This window comes from Lygodium microphyllum, chromosome 17 (assembly GCF_053477565.2).
Source record: "Lygodium microphyllum isolate KBCC chromosome 17, Lygodium_microphyllum_v1.1.10, whole genome shotgun sequence".
NCBI lineage: Eukaryota > Viridiplantae > Streptophyta > Polypodiopsida > Schizaeales > Lygodiaceae > Lygodium > Lygodium microphyllum.
The window spans coordinates 44,105,239-44,111,144 of record NC_141151.1 but is presented as its reverse complement, the minus strand read 5'-3'; the positions used below and the strand labels follow the sequence as shown (position 1 = coordinate 44,111,144).

General features: G+C 43.0%; 1 long non-coding RNA gene across 2 annotated transcripts; it reads left to right on the top strand.

Annotated features, from left to right (window-relative positions):
* The first annotated feature begins 339 nt into the window (after positions 1-339).
* LOC148021840 (uncharacterized) lies at positions 340-2,740 on the top strand. Of its 2 annotated transcripts, XR_015694317.1 has the most exons (3): positions 340-1,475; positions 1,568-1,955; positions 2,405-2,740. It is a non-coding gene; the product is annotated as an uncharacterized LOC148021840 (long non-coding RNA). The 2 variants fall into 2 exon arrangements; XR_015694316.1 differs by having other exon boundaries at positions 340-1,955.
* The last annotated feature ends 3,166 nt before the right edge of the window (positions 2,741-5,906 follow it).

Sequence of the window (5,906 nt, the reverse complement as noted above, 5' to 3'; positions counted from 1 at the left end):
ATGCATGAATCATGGTGTAGTAGAGGAGTTGCATCTACATTGGTTGGTATATGCCATGAGCAAAATCAATCTAATAATAAGTAGCATGGTTCTATACCAACCAATCATAGGGCTTGAGAAGGGGCTAGCACTAGAATGTGGTGTTGTTCATAGGGCTTGAGAAGAGGCTTCAATTCTAGTAGCGCCAGTGGTTTGCATTGTTGGTTTCATGATGATCTCTTCACGTTAAAAAAAAACACGTGGCTCTCATGATCTCTTCACATGCACACTGTCAGTTGGCTGCCTGTAGACTGGGACCGATCAGTGTCCACCAGGCAAGCTTGCTTGGTTCTGCATCAGGAACAGCGCGGGGCACAAGAAGGATGGAGTTCATGAGACTGGGACCGATCAGTGTCCCCCAGGCAAGCTGCTTGCTTGGTTCTGCATCTGGAACAGCGCGGGGCATCGCTCTCATGCAGGAGAGGCCGGGAGGAGCTACATGCCCACATTGCAGTGGTGCATGCGCAAGAAGAGGCAGTGGTGCAGCAAAGGAGCCTGATCGGCATCTTGCAAGAGTGCAGGCACAAGAAGGATGGAGTTCATGAGACTGGGACCGATCAGTGTCCCCCAGGCAAGCTGCTTGCTTGGTTCTGCATCAGGAACAGCGCGGTGCATGGCTCTCATGCAGGAGAGGCCGGGAGGAGCTACATGCCCACATTGGAATGGTGCATGCACAGGAAGAGGTAGTGGTGCAGCAAAGGAGCATGATCAGCATCTTGCAGGAGTGCAGGCACGTCAAGAAGGATGGAGTTGCAGCGAAGCGCTTGCATGCCTACACGTGCAATCGCCGCCTGGAATCGGACCCGATCCTTTGCAACTACCTCATCCCCATGCTCGCAAATTGTGGGTGCTTGTCTGATGTGCATCGTGTGCTTTCCCTTCCTTCTGAACGAGCACTCCTGAACCTCCATCATCACCTGTTTCAATGACCAAGGAAACCCTCTCCATGCCTTGCATCTCTTCCACCAAATGCAGAATGATAATTTTGTACAACCCTCGACATTCAACTATGTTGCTACAATCATGGCTTGCAGTAGGCTCATGGATGTACAATGCAGTCGCATGCTGCATGCTGAAACAACAAAACGAGGGCTGGAGAAAGAAGCTTTCATTGGCAGCTCCTAGGTTGATATGTACACCAAATGTGGCTCCCTTCAAGAAGGTTGTCTCACATTTGATGTGCTGCCTCGTAGAAATTTAGTCTCATGGACGGCTTTGATGTCTGGATATGCTGATTGTGGGCTTAGTCAGGAAGTTCTTGACTGTTTTGAACGGATGGTGCAGGAAGGCTTGCATGTGGATGCTAGCACTTTTGTTTGTGTTTTAAAAGCTTGTGGCATCATAGGATCTTGAAAAAACGGCCAATTGATACATGCAGCCATAACCAAAAGAGGACTTGATGCAGAACTCTATGTGGGCAGCACCCTTGTGGATATGTATGTTTAAGTGTGGCTCATTTGCAGAAGCAAGCCTAGTATTTGACCAACTTTCACTCGAAATGTGGTCTCATGGAATGCAATGACTGCAGGATATGTGGAAAATGAGATGGCTGACAAAGTGCTGACTTGCTTCACACAGATGGGTTTGGAAGGCATATCTCCGGACTGTGTCACATTTCTGTTGGCTCAGCAGGCATGTGGTCTTTCAGCAGGTGCAGAATCAGGGTTTGAAGTACATGCTAAAATAATAGAAAGGGGTTGGGAAATTGAGGCAGAAATGACAACCTCATAGATATGTATGGTAAATGTGGTCTTCTTGTAGAAGCACACCGAGTATTAGACTTAATGCCCAAACAAGACACAGCCTCATGGAATGCTTTGACTGTAGGGTATACTGAACTCCCTCTGCATGCAGGAGAGGAAGGAGCTACATGGCCACATTGCAATGGCAATTAATCGAGTCTCACCATGTAGAAGGTAAGGCCCAATTATTGTTTGCATACCTGTATCCATGAGCTTGAGTTTTTTGCTTTGGGGTTTAACTTAAAAGAATGATTGATAGGCCTGAGATGTTTTCATATCTTTAATGATTGACAGCCTTCATTATAAGAAGAATTCACTGGGTTGGTATTTTACCCACTATGAGAAGTTGAAGTTGCAGCACTCTCATAATTCCTGTCCTGATTTATCTCTAACATCATCATTTTACTGGTTTTGAACTTGGGTAGTAGATGATTGAACTTGGGTTTTAAACTTGCAAGCTTTATTAGGAGCAGTTTCAAAAGTTCTGGGTCACCATGGTAGATTCCTTCAGGGATCACCAACCTACTCTTCCCCAACCAATCTAAAAGTACATGATTTTTAACAAGGGTAGTACTTCTGGCCTTCTTACTGCTAAGCTTCTTTCTGATCATGTTGCAATGCAGGGAATGCAAAATTTGGTATTGGAGTAAGTTACGTACATGATTTTTATCAAGGGAATGCAAAATCAGGCATTGCAGCCTTTAAATTCCCAGTTGATATGCTCCATGATGAAGCATTTTCAATTGCAGCAGGTCCTCCAATGTAATGGGGAAAGGCTGCAGATCGTGTCTTAGATCACTTGCTTGGTACGACAGGACTAAAATCTATTCCTGCTCTGATGATTATTGTATACAATTGCAAAATTTCTGCTCTGATGATTATTGTATACAATTCCAAACTTCTAATCTTGAGCAATCTGACCAATTATTCTTTTGAAGTATCAGATGCAATGGACTTGACTGGTCATGGAGATAGCAATGGATTACATGTCTATATTATATCATTGTCATCTCTATCTTACGTAATGCCCATGACTGTCCATCTTTCCATTAATATATAAGGTATTGACCATCTTTTTGTTGTTGTTGGTGCTGCTGATACCCGCAGGATATCAAAGCGGTACTGCTACACAGTACAGGGATGCATGCAGCAAAAAGGAAGGGGTGGAGGACCACCAGGACACTATTTTCCATTCTGTCGCTTTGCAGATCCATCAGACATGGTAGCTCTTGATGCAGCAAGGCAAGTAATAGCTGGTGGTGATGAATATGGTCAAGCAAGTAATAATAGAATTTCTCTCCCATGAAGCCATTCTTAGTTTCATGGCTGGTATAGCTAACTATCTCTATTGGCCTTTAATAGCTTTAAAAGCCTACTCAGGATCTCTATTGCATCTTTTACTTGGATCACAGATGTTGTTTCTGTTTAGCTTATAACCATCCCCCATCAATTAGGAGACTAACCAGTCCCTAGCTACTAGGATAGATCATCTCAAGGCCCCTAAAGTGGTCAAGATTGATGTGGCCAACATCAGATCATTAGTGCCAAAGCTTCCTGGGCAACGTCCTTCCTCAAGACTCAGCTGTAATAGAAAGAATAGGAGTATCATCAATGTACAAGAGAGCAGTAAGATATTGCAACCAAAGGAAGAGAAAGTTAGTGCTGTCTCTGTAGGAGAACAACAACCCAAAATGGGCATTACTGCTCTGATGCAGTTGATCTGATGCTCTGATGCATGGTTTGGTGCCATGCTCTGATGCAGTTAAAAGCCTACTCAGGATCTCTATTGCATCTTTCACTTGGATCACAGATATTGTTTCTATTTTACATATATGTAACAAATGATACAAGGTTAAGGACCTCAACAGCTTGGTTAGCTCCATATTAGGACCTATGAATAGTTACCCTAACTTCATCTTATAACTATCCCCCATCAAGTAGGAGACCAAGCAGTCCCTAGCTACTAGGATAGTTTGTATCAAGGCCCCTAAAGTGGTCAAGATTGATGTGGCCAACTTCAGATCATTAGTTTCAAAGCTTCCAAGGCAACGTCCTTCCTCAAGACTCAGCTGTAATAGAAAGAATAGGAGTATCATCAATGTACAAGAGAGCAGTAAGCTATTGCAACCAGAGGAAGAGAAAGTTAGTGCTGTCTCTGTAGGAGAACAACCACCCAAAATGGACATGACTGTTCTGATTTAGTTGATCTGATGCTTTTATGCTCTGATGCTCTGATGCTCTGATGCATGGTTTGGTGCCATGCTCTGATGCAGTTAAAAGCCTACTCAGGATCTCTATTGCATCTTTCACTTGGATCACAGATGTTGTTTCTATTTTACAGATATGTAACAGATGATACAAGCTTAAGGACCTCAACAGCTTGGTTAGCTCCATCTTAGGACCTATGACTAGTTACCCTAACTTCAGCTTATAACCATCCCCCATCAAGTAGGAGACTAAGCAGTCCCTAGCTACTAGGATAGTTCGTATCAAGGCCCCTAAAGTGGTCAAGATTGATGTGGCCAACATCAGATCATTAGTGCCAAAGCTTTCTGGGCAACGTCCTTCCTCAAGACTCGGCTGTAATAGAAAGAATAGGAGTATCATCAATGTACAGGAGAGCAGTAAGCTATTGCAAAGAGAGGAAGAGAAAGTTAGTGATGTCTCTATAGGAGAACAACCACCCAAAATGGGCATTACTGCTCTGATGCAGTTGATCTGATGCTGTGATGCTCTGATGCATGGTTTGGTGCCATGCTCTGATGCAGTTAAAAGACTACGTAGGATCTCTATTGCATCTTTCACTTGGATCATAGATGTTGTTTCTGTTTTATAGATATGTTACAAATGATACAAGCTTAAGGACCTCAATAGCTTGGTTAGCTCCATCTTACAACCTATGAATAGTTACCTTCAGCTTATAACCATCCCCCATCAAGTAGGAGACTAGCATTCCCTAGCTACCAGAATAGTTCGTATCAAGGCCCCTAAAGTGGTCAAGATTGATGTGGCCAACATCAGATCATTAGTGCTAAAGCTTCCTGGGCAATGTCCTTCCTCAAGACTTAGCTGTAATAGAAAGAATAGGAGTATCGTCAACGTACAAGAGAGCAGCAAGCTATTGCAACCAGAGCAAAAGAAAGTTCGTGATGTCTCTATAGGAGAACAACCCCCCAAAATGGACATGACTGCTGTGATGCAGTTGATTTGATGCTTTGATGCTCGATGCTCCGATGCTCCGATCCTCTGATGCATGGTTTGGTGCCATGCTATGATGCAGTTAAAAGCCTACTCAAGATCTCTATTGCATCTTTCACTTGGATTACAGATGTTGTTTCTGTTTTCCAAATATGTAACAGATGATACAAGCTTAAGGACCTTAACAACTTGGTTAGCTCCATCTTACGACCTATGAATAGTTACCCTAACTTCAGCTTATAACCATCCCCCATCAGGTAGGAGACTAAGCAGTCCCTAGCTACTAGGATAGTTCGTATCAAGGCTCCTAAAGTGGTCAAGATTGATGTGGCCAACTTCAGATCATTAGTGCCAAAGCTTCCTGGGCAACGTCCTTCCTCAAGACTCAGCTGTAATAGAAAGAATAGGAGTATCATCAATGTACAGGAGAGCAGTAAGCTATTGCAATGAGAGGAAGAGAAAGTTAGTGATGTCTTTGTAGGAGAACAACCACCCAAAATGGGCATTACTACTCTGATGCAGTTGATCTGATGCTCTGATGCTCTGATTTCATGGTTTGGTGCCATTGTCAACAAATCAGAGCCCCATAGCAATAGTTTATTCTAGACATTGCCAAGCAAGGGTGTGGTTCATTCCACATACACCCTGTTATAAGCCAGCTGACGACCATAGTGCATTGAAAAGATGGTCATTATAATATATTGATAACAATACAGCCATACTATGTTTAAAAAACCTATTACAAAGAAGCTTATAATACATTGGAAAATTGTACCTAGTTTGGAGCTTAGTGATGGTGACGGATACTGAAATCTATGATGTCTCTATATTTCATGCCTTATCATGCTGTGGGGGAAAAAATTCAAATGCACCAATGAGTTGATGAGAGTCCAGCAGATTAGAAATATTAACACTTCTTAGGATGAA